At 43.8% G+C, this 13,270-nt stretch overlaps 1 protein-coding gene across 20 annotated transcripts in view; it reads right to left on the bottom strand.

The window, feature by feature from the left end:
- The window catches only part of SLIT2 (slit guidance ligand 2), a 224,515-nt gene that overhangs the window by 162,000 nt on the left and 49,245 nt on the right, over positions 1-13,270 (bottom strand). The gene's annotated exons all lie outside the window — the stretch shown is intronic.

Here is a 13,270-nt window from a genome sequence, read left to right as displayed (position 1 = left end):
CACCCACAACTTCTGAAGGCAACTTCTGTTCCACTGGTTAATTGTTCTCAGTGTGAGGAAGTTTCTCCTTAATTCCAGGTTGCTTCTCTCCTGGATTAATTTCCAACCATTCTTTCTTGTCCTGCCTTCCAGTGCTTTGAAAAATAAATTGACCCCCTCTTGTTCTTTGTGGCAACCTCTCAAATACTGGAAGACTGCTATCGTGTCACCCCTGGTCTTTCTTTTCTCTAGACTAGCCAAACCCAATTCCTGCAACCCTTCTTCCTATGTTTCAGTCTCCAGGCCTTTAATCATCTTAGCTGCTCTTCTCTGCACTGGAGTCCTTTGTTGTTATTATGATTATTATTACTTCATTGTTTTGCATGTACACGGAGAGTTTATGCACCACCGGAGACAAATTCCCTGTGTCTCTAATCCCACTTGGCCAATGGGACAAATAATTAGCAACCAAAAAGCTTGTATGGTTTCCTATACAAATTTAACCAGGCTGGCATGGTAAATACACAGCTGAAGCCTTTCAGCGGACAGTGATGTTCCACTCTGGGTCATGTAGAAAGACATAAAGTAAGTATTATATGAATAATAAATATATAAATATATATATATATATATATATATATATATATATATATATATATATATATATATATATATATATATATATATATATATATATATATATATATTTATATATATAAGCAAAATACCATTCATGCATCATCACAAAATCTCCAGAACCGTCAAGCCTACAAACTTGAAATTTGGCCCGTAGGTTACTCTTGGCTTCTAGGGGCTCGCTAAGAAAGGTTTATTTGAAATGACCATCAGAGCCATTAGTATTTCCTATAATATTATTATTAACACGCTCTGATGATGAGGAGTTCTACTCCCCCTCCCCACCTGGAAAGAAAACTCTTCCAAAGGCAAAACACAAGCAGAGGAGAGGAGTTTCAGTTGTAGTTTCAGTTTCAGAGCACCAAACAGCTTTAGTAGAGAAGAGTTGAGCTAAGACACACCCAGGCTCCTTGCTGTCTCCTTCTTGCTCACCCAGCAAATACTCTTTCAGTTTCCAAACAGCCCTCAACTCTCTCACACACTGACAGGACACTAGCCAGATGAATACCAATGGATGCTGGTAGACAGAGGCAGAATTCCCCCCCCCCCCTTATTTTCCTCCCCAAAAACTAAGCCCGACCACATAATTTCATAGCGAAGCACGGGAATCGGGCTAGTCCTTAATATTTGCCGCAGGCCATATAAACACTGAAAGGCAACCATTTCAAAAATATTTCTGGACAAGCAAAGTCACAATGTGGGGAAGCCAGATTCACTTAACAACCAATTGTGGCAAGGGAGGTCGTAAAATGGGGCAAAACTCACTTAACAAATGTTTTGCTCAGCCATTTTGGGCTCAATGGTGGTCGTTAAGTCGAAGACTCCCTGCAACCAGTCCTTAAAACAAACCCCACCCATATTGGGTTTCTGAGACAATTTTGTAGGTATGAGAATTCCAAGCGGGCGGGAGGGTTGATATTTGGAGAAAGCTCAACAAGCAGTAGAAACCCTTTCCCCTTTTAATGCGTGATGGCATATTTCCTATCAGGAATTAAATGTTCTGTCGAAACCTGTGTGGTTTAAAAGCACAGCAAATAAATAAACAATTCTTTCCATGTTGATTCAAAGCTCTCCTTCCCGTTTGGCTGTGTGTCCGTTTCTGTTGTGGACAGAGGTAGCAAGTCTCAACGAAAATGCAAGAGAAAAACAATGCACGCTCTGATTTTTTTTTCCTTTTAATAAAAGAGATCCAAGCTACACTTTTTTTGGCATTTTGCAACAGTGCCCTCGTTGAAGCAGTTGGGCCCAGAGAGCGGGAGAGAGCGGGATCATCCAGCAAACAGAGCCTCAGAGAATGAGAACAAAACAGATGTGAGAAAAATAAACAGCGTTCCCGTCTTGGGATTTGTAAAAAGGTCTGCAAAGAGCAAACAGGACCTTCTCACTGCAATTTGACTTCTGGACCCATGAGAACGGGGCTCAGATTAATTAAACACATTGCTGGAGAGACCCCGGTGAGCAGAAAGTACACAGGGCCTTCAATACCTCACAGCCTGCACCATCTCCTGCCAGGGGTGGCTCCCAGACCCCGGTCCCTTCCCTGTTTTGCATTTCATTTCCCTAGACAGGAGGAGGCAGAGCTGAAGCCCTGGGGAGGAGCTGGGTGCAGGTTTTAGACCAAGAGACTGTAGCAGGTTAAGGAAAAAGTCAGCCTGGTGCCAGGTTTCTCCCAGCCGTTCCCAGGTTTCATTTAGAGTGGCTCTCAGGCCTGTTTAGCTACTGGGACCAATTAAGAGATCGAAAAGACAAAAGAAGGAATGTTTCAACCTGAATATGCGTAAGAGGAAAAAAATACATGTTGCCCAAAGAAAAGTAAGTGTAGCTCATCAACACGAATAGATAGGTGGGTGGGTGAGTGGGTGGATGTGTGTGGATGGATGGATAGATAGATGGATGGATGGATGGATGGGTGGGTGGGTGAGTAGATGATAGGGATGATAGGAATAGATAGATATAAATAGGAAATAGAGATAGATATAGATAGATGAGATAAATAGATATGATAGATAGACATGGATATAAATGTAGATACAGATAAGATATACAGATATATTGGTATTATGACATGCAGTAATTTCTTGGAGAACAAGTTTAACTAATGTAGGACTGTATTGAGGCCTCATCAAACATTTGGATTTCTTCCTTCCTGCTTTTTATATTTTCCCTTCCCTAAGAGCCCGCAAACTATCCTTTCATTTCCAAAGAAGCTGCAGCGTGTTCAGAACCTGAAAGGACTCTGCCACAGACCAAGGCTCTGGCTTCTTTTCTACCCTCTTCCAGACATTTCGTGTCCCTTTGAAGTGGATCAGGTGAAGAATTCCCGGCCTTGCAAGGAAAGGCTATTTTATTACAGAGCCCTGCTTCTCAATCTTGGCCCTTTGGAGGTGCCTGGGCTTCAATTCCTTGCTGGCTGGGGGGTTCTGAGAGTTATCGCCCACCTGTCTTCAAGGGGCCAAGACTGAGAAGCACTGTTTGTAGGGGATACCAACGTCGTCTTGAAGGCTGTTCCAGTTCTGAGTTTCTTCCTTCTGTTTCCTTCTTTCTCAGGACTGTGTAATCCCTTCACCCAGGGGTGGGCTTCAAAAATGTTAGCAACCGATTCTCTGCCTGGTTGCTGGGTGGGCGTGGCCATGGTGGATGTGGCCTAGACAGCCTCCTGCACTATGGTGGGGAGGGGGATTTTCGCCTTCCCCAGGCTCCGGAGGCTTTCCTTGAGCCTCCGGGAGGCCGGAAATGGGCCCCTTCCCAAGCCCCTATGCAGGCCCTGTACTTACCTAGCATCCAAAACAGGCCACGTGGGGACTTCTGGGAGGGGAAGGGCGGGGTTGGGTGGAACGGGGTAGGGCCTGCCAGGAGTGGGACTTGCCAGTTCGCTGAACTGCGCAGAATCGTAGCTAAAGGATCGCCCAAACCCGTGTGAACCCGTAGCAGCCTTCACCTGTTTGTTTCTTAATGGCTTGCCGATACCTTCCCCGGGTCAACTATACCTTCCTTTATGCTACTGTAGCTATCTGCAAACTTAACTGCAAACCTAACATTGATCACATAAGTAGTAGATAGACATATGGAAATTATGAAGATAATTAAAACCTTTATGTTGTCTCCATTGTCCACTGACCAAACTCAGGAGACAGATTCCTGCTTCCCGTCTTGCAGGGGATGAAAAAATCTTCAGGAAGAGAACCAAATTCAAAGAGCACCGAGAACCCAACAATTCAAACGGGAGCTATACACAGGTAATCCTCAACATACAACCACAATGGAGCTCAAAATTGGTTAAGTGAGTTGTGTTCAGTTTTACGACTTTTCTTGCCACGTTTGTTATGTGAATCAGTGCAGTTGTTAAATTAACAACCTGGTTGTTAAGTGAGTCTGGCTCCTCCATTGATTTTGCTTGTCAGAAGGTTGCAAAAGGGGGTCAAGTGACCCCAAGACACCACGGCCATCACAAATATGAACCAGTTGCCAAGCATCCAAATTTTGATCATGCAACCACGGGGATGCTGTGACAGTCATAAGGGTGAAAAACAGTCATACGTCACTTTTTCAGTACCATTGTAACTTTGGTCACTAAGTGAACTGTTTTAAGTCAAGAACTACCCATATATTCTTTATTGTGAAAACTGAGACTAGATCCACTTGCGGGCAAAGGCATCAGCTCAGGACCTCCCTTGATTAAGTTTCCACAAGAAATAGCGTCTTTTCAACCACTGCAGTGACAGAGGATGCTAGATCAATCATTTCTGGTGGACCTGAGAAATCCCCACTTGCTTGTGTTGCTAAGCCAACATGCCTGGTCTTGGAGAACCTCATCTGTTTCTGCCACACTTCCTGCTGAACCATTGCTGCTCACTCGTCTTGCCTGGGATCTCAGCCATTGGCAATCGACATTCTCTAACGCTGGACATGGGGGAGCAGTTATTAACGTCAGGAAGGGCACAATACCACAGTGTCATGGCCCTGTCAGAGACAAACAGCTGACAGGGAGTGGGAGTGTGGCTCCATTGGCTGTGGAGGAGGCTGGGAAAAGGCAAAGTCTGGCTGGGCAGAGCAGGGGAGAGGGAGAACAAGGGAGAGGTAGAACAAGGGAGAAGGAGTTCGGAGGAAGACCCAGGCCCACCCTCTCTTCATCCTAGGGCACGCAGGGAGGAACGGAGAGTAGAACAATGTGGGATGCATGTTGGCTTATGAGGAAGGAAAGGGCCCCGATTCCCTTCATTAGCCACACCTGGGAAGGGAGTTTAAAGGAGAGTCAGCTTGGGAGGGACGGTTGTCGAGAACAAACATTGAGTTTACCGTGTGTTTGGCTGTGGGTATCTGCGTTTCTGGCATCCTCCCAACTGGTTTGATTTACTGCTGTGTTACTTCACTTCTGGAACTCTTGCTCTGCCAGATTTAATTATCTTATTTTGCCTAGTTGGATTTATAGTTTAAAGTTTTCAGTTTACAACGTTTGGACTGGAATATCTGCAGCCAAAGGCTGGTGCAGGTTCATGGGAGAGTTTTTCTCCAGACTGGAAAGTAACCGGGTCATTGGCGGCAAAGTTGGAGCTAATAAAGGAACTCATTCTTATTCTCTGGCTGTGTTGCCCTTGTGCCATGCTCTGTGCCATCACACCACAGTGACCTCAAGACCACATGCTTACAGGCACAGTTCCGATCTCTAAGATACAGATGATAATAATTATAATTTTAACAATACTTTAATAATTAATAATTTAATAATTAAAACCGCGCGATTCATTTAACAACAGCAATGGTTTGCGTAACCACCAAGCCCCCCCCGCCCACACACACCAAAAAAAGACTTTAAAACCAGCCATGACTCACTTGTTTTGCTTAGTAATGTAAATCCTGATTCCAACTGTGGTCATTGTCAAGTTTAAACTGTAAACTGTTTTGTGTTGCAGTTCTTGGCCTAGTGACCCAGTTGCTCTTTTGAAAACCCTTTGACTGGATTTACAGGGGGAGAAAAAAAGAGAAATGCAGAACACTGAGAGACGCAGCACTCTGCCTCGGCTTCTAAGGGAAATTAGTCTTCTGTCCTCCTTCAGTGTTCAGGCAACGTCCGTCACAATGGTGTGAAATGTGATATTAGTTGCCAATGCAACGGTCGTGACCAGTGACATGAAAAGCCCCTTCGTTAATTTCCCTGGTGCACTGACCTGAATAAGCATCCTATAGAATGGCTTCAGAAAAAGGAACAGGAGGAATCGGAGATGCTTGAAGAGATGTGGAAGTAATTTACTCCCATCATTGGGCTTAAAACACACGCACACACACACACACACCAATCCTGACTAAAATCAAAATCAAAGATTTCTATCTCTGTTCTTTTCTATATTCTTACCAAGTACTTGTAAACGACTCTTCTTTTTGCTGCCTTCTCATTTTCTCCAGCAAAAGAATCTCATACAACTACTGTTCATACTGTAGCCTGTTCCGGAATATATTACTTAACATAACATAGTAATAAGAGTATTTTAACTAAAACCTATCAACTATTATAAATGTATAGCTTTAGATAGATAGATAGAGATATTGATATAGCGCACACGCGCTCACGAGAGAGAGAGAGAGAGAAAGGAAGAAGTGCTAGCAAACTCAGGCAGCAAATGACCAACTCCAGCACTTTAATGGTGTATTAATAAATGTGAGGCTTTTACAACTTAATTCATTTTTTTTTAATTAGGAAACTCTGACAATAAGCTTAGACAGAAGAGAATGCTGCAGGTATCTCTCAGACCTTATAATGCAGAAGCAGCTGCAGTAATTCAGATAACTGCTGGGAGGCAAGGTTAAAAAAATCCATCTATTTTTCAGCTAGAATTTATATGGATCTTCCCCACCGAGGGCCTGGAGCAGGAACTGCCCAGCTGCAAAGATGTCAGCGTTTCAGTCAGTAAATATTTGAGCACCAGTACAAAACTTTGCTGTGACTTGAATATAAAGATATGGAACTAGCAGCACTTTGAGCCACTGTCTGGAGCCAAAGTTAATACATCGTAAGTACAAGCCATCCTCCCTTGTCACTGATCGCCTCAACCCTTGGGAAAGTAGATTCTTGTTCATACCTGAACTAAATGTACAACTGCCTGCAAAACCATTCCTGGAACATACAGGAGAGAAAAAAATGTAGCATCAACAAAGATAATTGTGTTTTGTGGTTGCTTTGTTACATTTTTGTTTCTTGGAACCTTATTAAAGTCACACACATTCAAGATTTCCTTCATTGAGAGCTAGACTGCTACAAACAAACCCTCCTTTTGTTCTTTTAAGCAAGAGCAATAATATATAGGAAGCTAAACACTTTCATCAGGGATGTTGTTTTTTTCCTCCAGAAAATTAAAATAAAATATAAAATAAAATTATTAAAATAATATTAAAATAGAACAATATTAAAATAAAATAAGATAAAAATACCGTCAAGACAATAGACGTATGGACACTTCCAGTCAGTAGATTCACGGCTGGAATAATAGACTGGACTGAAGACGAAGCAGAAGCCCTGGATAACCAGAAAAACAAGGGCAAGGAATCCATGCTCTCCAGCTACCCAGTGATGCTGACAGGGTCTACTTTGCAAGAAAAACCAGGTGGGCAGGGCAGGACATGTTGCAAGTACACCAGGCAGCTGGAGAACAAAAGGAGGCGTTGGAAGGACATCTACATCAGGGGTCTCCAACCTTGGCGACTTTAAGACTTGTGGACTTCCAACTCCCAGAACTTTGCTGGCTGAGGAATTCTGGGAGTTGAAGTACACAAGTCTTAAAGTCGCCAAGGTTGGAGACCCCCGATCTAAAGGATAGTGGAGAAGATGTACTGAAGGTAGTACATACAGTCTTCAACTTACAACAGTTCATTTAATGACCGTTCACATTTACAACGGCACTGAAAAAAGTGACTTGGGACTGTTTTTCAGAGTTATGACCTTTGCTGCATCCCCGTGATCATGTGATCCAAATTCAGACACTTGGCAACTGGTTCACATTTGTGACGGTCACTGTGTCCCAGGGGTCACGTGGTCCCCCTCTGCCACTTTCAGACAAGCAAAGTCAACGGGGGAAGCCAGGTTCACTTAACAATCAACGTGATCACTGTGCTACTAACTTAATCCCTAAGTCCACTGCAGCGATTCACTTAACAGCTGTGGCAAGGAAGGTCATAAAATGGGTCAAAACTCACTGAACAAGTATCTCACTTAGCAACCAAAATCTTGGACTCAATGGTGGTCATAAGTCAAGAACTGCCTGTATACCATGGAGACTTAATGAGCATCAAGACAGACCAAAGTGGCCTACAAGGAAGACCAAACAAAGAAGAGCAAAGGGACACGACAAAGCAAAATATTCCATGCCTATCATGCGCGCACACACACACACACACACACACACACACACAAACCCTAGTAAAGTTTCTAGTATATAACGATGAGACTAGGCAATGTCCAAGAGCAGTCAAGTTGAAGAAAGAGAGAGAGGAGCTTCTTCTGGCTGCAGGAGACCAACGTCAAGGGCATAGAAAGAAGTGGAAGAGACAGTCTGGTTAATCATTGCAAGAAGATCCTTCAAGTTGGCCACAAGCAACAGCATGACAAACCAGCCACGAGGAGGCCCTTGTCCTCTGACATAATAGACAAAGAGACACCAGAGAAGATGCAGGAAATCATCAACAACTTCAAAGGAGTCAAATTCATGAGAAGGAACAATACACACGTCCTTTCCTGTATGTCTTTATCAGCAGAAGAAATGGCAGCAAATGAAAAAAAACACACAACTCTTATCAGAAACCAACTCACACACTAACCAAGGGCCCCACCCCCAGAGTTACAGCCCAAGGTCCCACAAGAGGAGCCATGTATGAGTTTTGCTTGGGGGAGTCCAGGTCAGAAAAAGGAAACAGACTGCTTAGACCCCTTCCAACTTTATATCCAAAAGAGCCTGGCCACTCAACCCACTGCAGCACAACCAACCCAGGCTATAGACAGGACAACACAGCCATACATCAGAAACAGCTCACAGAAACAGCTCACTTAGCACTTGTTGTTCTTGTTCTTGTTGTTGTTAGTCTTGAAGTCGTGTCTGACCCATTGCGACCCCATGGACAACGTTCCTCCAGGCCTTCCTGTCCTCTTCCATCCCACGGAGACCACTTAAGCTCAGGCCAACTGCTTCAGGGACTCCATCCAGCCTCCTCCTCCTCCTCCTCCTCCTCCTCCTCCTTCTTCTTCTTCTTTAGCCCTCCATCATTCCCAGCATTCGGCTCTTCTTCTCCAGAGAGCCCTTCCTTCTCATTAGCATACAACCCTCCGAAACATCTTCAAAGCTAAACCTCATCCAAGTCTAACCAAGGAACTGCCAAGGAGAAAGCAACACGCCCCTCCCCCCATCAACTCAAATAGACCTAGCTATGGTGTATAGACAGGAGAATGGATCCCCTCTGGCACTGAAGATGCTACTTAGCCAGGGAATCAAACAGCTGCAAGAAAACAAGCAAGCCCAGAGAACATCAAGGACTTGGCATTGGAACTTAAGACCCCTTTTGATCGATTTGCTTTGACCAGTTAGGACAGGGCTGTCAAACTCCCAGCCCGTGGACCGGATGCATCACACACTGGCCACGCCCTTGTCTGGTTTAGCAAAGGGGGAAAATGCCCCGTTACGTCATGTGACGCCACCATGACGATGTGAGTTTGGCACCCCTAAGTTACGATATCAAAAGTATCTTGAGCAACTTATGCCAAGAAGAACCAAAGTTTTCAATTCCTAGAGATTGAGTAGATCCAGGTTATTAACCAAGTTATCTTCAAAAAAAGCCAAAAACTTGCCTGGAACTCCCATGGTTTTGTTCCTACACCATTATAGCCACAGTGTTAGCAAGTGTGCCCCATATGCTGAAGGGTAGAGTAAGTTGATCCCATACTCTGTTCCCATGGGGTTTAGCATCTACTCTACATAAAGCCACAGAGAGCTATACTGGAATGGTTTGCAGTGGCGGGTCATTAAGTTGACGTTATCCAGAGCTCTTTTCCTCCTTGTCAACTGTCTGGTGAGGCAGGAGACACACTGAACAGGTGTCTGAAGACAATAGTCAGGTGGGTTGTGGCTAATAAACTGAGCTTCTATCTTAATTAGATGTCAATTATTGCTTTACTGGATTGGGGTGATGGCTTTCAGTCCCATGTAGTCCAGTTACGACTCCATTATAGACCAAGTTTGGAGTTTGCAGGTGAAATTATTTCTCCCTTTACCGTGCAATGGAGTTCAGGTATGACTTGAACTATTTTTCATTGGCTCAAATTGGTCTGCCAGGAGCAATACTTATTTTATGAAGACAGATAACTATGGAGAAAATGAGTTTCCAAAATATCAAAGCTTGGGTTATTAATAAGGTGCTTCCCCTTGAATATAAAGCAAGTTCAGATGGTTCAGCATGTGGTGGGTGATCTGATTTCTGGTTGAAGTGGGCAAATGCTGGTTTCACCTTTCCAATATTTAACAGCTTAATTCAAGGTACAAGTTTGCCTGACAGCTCAGAAGCAAAGTGTCTGATGGCCTCTAGTAAAAGCCACAAGATCATCAAAAGGATCCTGTGAGCATCATGATACCATCACGCAACTGAGATTCTTGATCATGCAGGTCACAGATCGTCCCAGAGTTGCTTTTCCAAAAGGCACCTAGACTAGCTTCTTCAGTTCTGAAATTTATTAGATCTTCAACACAGTTTCCCTGAAAACATTTCGCTTCTCATCCACGAGGCTGAACTGAAAAAGCTTCTTGGATGAGAAGCGAAACATTTTTAAAGAAAAAAAAAAACAAGAAAGCCCAGGTGCCTTTTGGAAAAAGCACCTGTGGGACATATATGGCATATAACATCATTTGCCTACTCCCTTCTGGAGGCTCTCCTATGATCTTCTCTTTAGAGGTCTATTTCACAGTATGTATTTCACACCCAGGAGGGATGACAATTATTACTTGCCACAATTAAACAGCAAATCTAAAATAAATAGATAAATAAAAATGTTAGCAGTTTATGAGCAAGTTCTTATAAACAGGTGAAGGCAATCAACCCTAAAGTATTCCTTTTTCTTCTTCACTGCTCCTGAATGAAATGAACGAGGAGATAAAATGGAAATCAATATTTATTTAGCATTTTGACATGCAAAGAGGTGTGCGTTGCGTGGGGTCAATCAAAATGACTGACACGATCACGAATCCTGTTCAAGAGCAAATGCCAAATGTCCGTCTGTTTGAAAAGCCAAAGTATTTCACAGCCTCTTCCTCCTTTCACTCTGACTTAGCAACTTCTAACTTATCTGAAGACACAACTTCTTAAAAGCTGAATTAGAGACTATTAGAACACCTTGGAGTGACAAGTTTTGTCTGGTTTGTCATATGCCAGCAGTTATATTAAAACCTCTTAATGAGGCACCTGCTAGATATACTGGCCATCCGTTTCCTAGTCCCCAGCAAGCATTTCCATGGCAACAGACCAAACTTAGTTAGAAATTATAAGGACCAGCACATAGGCACCATATCAGATTAGGGGGGAAGTGTTAACAACTATGCTCTGTGGGAAATTTTACCATCTTTCCGCGGTATTTTTAATCAACATTGTACAACTTGTCCACTGGCTCCTTATTTCCACTGGAGCCAAAAGGGGCTTTTTTTCACGATGGTCCTGAGTTATGATGCAAATTTCTGGGCTCTATTACAGTTGGTACGTCGAGGACCCCTTAAGCTTCAGGGCTGCAAATATCCAGGCAACCACTAGAAGGCAGTAATTGATAAACCTTTTCTGTATCTTTCTGCTGCCATCTAGAGTCCGTGTGGATTTTGTGACCCTAATTGGAGAGCCCTCACTATACACAGGTAGTCCTCGGCTTACGACCACAAGTGAGTCCAATATTTCTGTTGCTAACTGAGATATTTGCTATGTGAGTTTTGCCTCATTTATCATCATCTCTCTTGCCACCATTGGTAAGTGAATCACTGCAGTTGTTAAGTTAGTAACAAGGTTGTAAGGCGAATCTGACTTTCTTTGTCAGAGGGTTACAAAAGGTTGTTATATGACCCACACACACCCCTCTGAAACCATCATAAATAGGACTCAGGGCAAGCATCTGGATTTTGGTCACAGGACCATGGGGATGCTGCAATGGTCACCCGTGAACAGTCATTAAATGAAAGGTTGCAAGTCGAGGAGTACATGTATGTGTTAGGACGGATGGATAGGTGGATGGATAGCAATAGCACTTAGACTTATATCCTGCTTCACGGTGCTTTCCAGCCCTCTCTAAGCAGTTTACAGGGTCAGTCTCTTACTCCTCCCAACCATTGGGGTCCTCATTTTACCCACCTCAAAAGGACGGAAGGCTGAGTCAACCTTGAGCTGGTCAGGATTGAACTGCTGGCAGTGGGCAGGTCATCCTGCAATACTGCATTCTAACCACTGAGCCACCAGAGAAGGAAGGGAAGGAGGAATATTAGAGGAAGGGAGGGAGGGAGGGAGAGAGGAAGGGAAGAAAGATTAAAGAGAAGGGAGGGAGGAATATTAAATGGAGGGAGGGAGGGAGGGAGGGAGGGAGGGAGGAGAGGGAGGAAGGAAGGAAGGAAGGAAGGAAGGAAGGAAGGAAGGGGAGGGAGGGACCCCTAGCAATAGCACTTAGACTTATATTCCGCTCTCCAGCCCTCTCTAAGCAGTTTTCAGAGTCAGCCTCTTGCCCCACAACCATCTGGGTCCTCATTTTGCCCACCTCGGAAGGATGGAAGGCTAAGTCAACCTTGAGCCTGGTGAGATTCGATCTGCCAAATTGCAGGCAGCCAGCAGTCAGCAGAAGGAGCCTGCGGTGCTGCACTCTAACCACAGTGCCACTGAGGCTCATGGATGGATGGATGGACAAACAGACAGACAGATAGACTACTTTCATCTTACATTCTCCAGCCACTAAAACACAAGGTTAGGGTGCCTGTAGGCATTTTCTATGTGTTCCATTCTTAATTCAATATAGCAGCCCATGATCTATGCAACGCATTTGCTAGCGTAGCCAATATAGACTGAGCAGTTCTTCCGGTAGGACTACAAAACCCCACTAGACTCACATCAAATCAGCTCCCTTAATAGGACCCCAGGGGAGAGGAGGGCTGATGTAATCCACAGAGCTTGTTCTTCACCTTCTATTTTGCAAACAGAACACTGGCAAACCTGACATGACAACACAGTGGCTTTAAGTGCATTTCCTTGGTCAATTCACACGTTACAAGATTATTTAAGTTGATTTACGAAAAGAGAGAATAACCTCTAATACATTCTGATTTATTTATTTTTTTTTTTAAAAAAACAAGGTTCATAGAACAGACTTTACATCCAGGGAATGGAATGATTTGGTACCCTTGTGAATTTGTGGGGGTGCAACAATGATAACTATCAAAAGCTGATCTAATTCTGCCGATGTGAACTTTAGAAAAACCAAAGAGAATGAGGAGCCAGTGAGGGAGAAGATCAGGATTTGAGCAGAATCCTAGGGGGGTCTTATCAACGTTTCTTCCATCATGTCATCCCATAATCCAGCATGAAGAATTGCTGGCAAGGAAAAACTGTTCCGCCTCCCAGCATGATCCAGAATCACAAGGACCCAGGAAAGCAAGCGGGGTTT

Source organism: Pseudonaja textilis, chromosome 6 (genome assembly GCF_049901715.1).
Source record: "Pseudonaja textilis isolate UNSWEBS1 chromosome 6, rPseTex1.2, whole genome shotgun sequence".
Taxonomy (NCBI): Eukaryota; Metazoa; Chordata; class Lepidosauria; order Squamata; family Elapidae; genus Pseudonaja; species Pseudonaja textilis.
This window is presented reverse-complemented; position numbering and strand designations above follow the sequence as displayed.